This window comes from Anarrhichthys ocellatus, unplaced genomic scaffold, assembly GCF_004355925.1.
Source record: "Anarrhichthys ocellatus isolate YVR2014 unplaced genomic scaffold, GSC_Weel_1.0 scaffold191, whole genome shotgun sequence".
Lineage (NCBI taxonomy): Eukaryota > Metazoa > Chordata > Actinopteri > Perciformes > Anarhichadidae > Anarrhichthys > Anarrhichthys ocellatus.
In genome coordinates this window covers 55254-56874 of record NW_022280221.1, presented here as the reverse complement: position 1 = coordinate 56874, position 1621 = coordinate 55254, and positions in this window count along the sequence as shown.

Sequence of the window (1621 nt, the reverse complement as noted above, 5' to 3'; positions counted from 1 at the left end):
TTCACCTGTAGAGTCTTCTTAATGTGAGTGATGAAGTGGTGAAGTTTGATGGTGATATCTATGAGTTCATGTGTTCACCTGTAGAGTCTTCTTCATGTGAGTGATGAAGTGGTGAAGTTTCATGGTGATATCTATGAGTTCATGTGTTCACCTGTAGAGTCTCTAAATGTCTGTAATGGAACTAAACGTCTCTTTAAAGGACGTTTCCTCTAAATGAGTTTGTTCTCAGACTCTGATGATAAATCTCCACTTCAGCAGCTCTTACATTCACCAAACTTCACTCGTTCATTCCTCTCTGTGTGCTGAAGGTTCACACAGAGGGGTTAGTTCACTCATCACTCACACACTCATTTATACATTTATTAATAAAAACATGGAGGAAATAGGGTTTTTTATTGCTGATGACAGTATTTTCTGATTCATGGAGAGACACAAAGAGACATAAATTCCCTCAGTAAAATCATTTGACTCAAATATGTCAACAAGATGAAACAATAATTTTGAACCTGGCTTTATCTTATGTTCACAGTTATGTTCTGGAAATGTGCAAATTAACATATTTAATACGATAATGCTCATTAAATAAATGATGAACAACTTGTCATACAAAATAATAATTGTTTTATTGTAAATAATGAACTGGGGTCTTTGCATGTCAATATCTATTAGTTCATATTTTAATTCTATTCAGCGTCTCATCACCAAAAACCAAAGATGTCGGAGTCAATCCGTCAAACAGATATTTAGATTTGTGATTCTGGACCAAACAGACGCTTCCTGCTGAAAGCTTCAATTTAAAAAGAGGTTTTTTTTTCATCTGTTTCTTAAATTCGTCACCGCTGCTGCTGCTGCATTATGTTTATGTGATGCAACACACAGGCTGCCAAACGTAACGAGCAGCTCTCTGCAGTGTTTCAGCCCAAGGTCGTCCATCAACAACATCCGTGGTTCTGATACGCTTCACACTAACACCGCCCTGGTTACGTAACGCCAACAGAACCCGGCGAGGGGAGGGGGTCGATGGCCAAGTGGACGACTTCTAACACTCTGCACATTTAATGACATTGTGGGGACTCACTTTGCTTATGAGGACACAAAATAATGTCCTCACAAGGTGTGTGTGTGTGTCGAGATATTCTGCCAGATATTCGGCCTGGTTAGTTGGTGGCGACCAAGTTGGGCTGTAGGTGTAGAGGGTCAAGTAGAGGGTCAAGCTTCATGCTCCAGATTTACTTTAAGGACATCTTGCGTTATTTTGATCACTCAATGAGCAAATTCGATTCCCATGTGTCAACGTATCCTCAATCAAAAGGATATTTTACGCAAAGTTACTTTTTTGTGCATTTTCCTACGAAAGTCCAGCAACACGTGTCAATTTCCAAGCTGGTCTCTACCTGCTTTCGTAACAATATCGATGGAAAATACTGAGCTGTAATTCGTAGATATCCCACAAAATGTTCTTATGTTATCCACGTAATCTCGAACGAAGACATATAACAACCGCTAAATCACACACTGGGCGGGCGAGAGGTGGATGGGCCCAACAAACAACCACAACATCCAGTTCTGCCAAAGGAGTCAATGCTTCATGTGTTAAAGCTGCATTCTCTCTAGTGTCCAC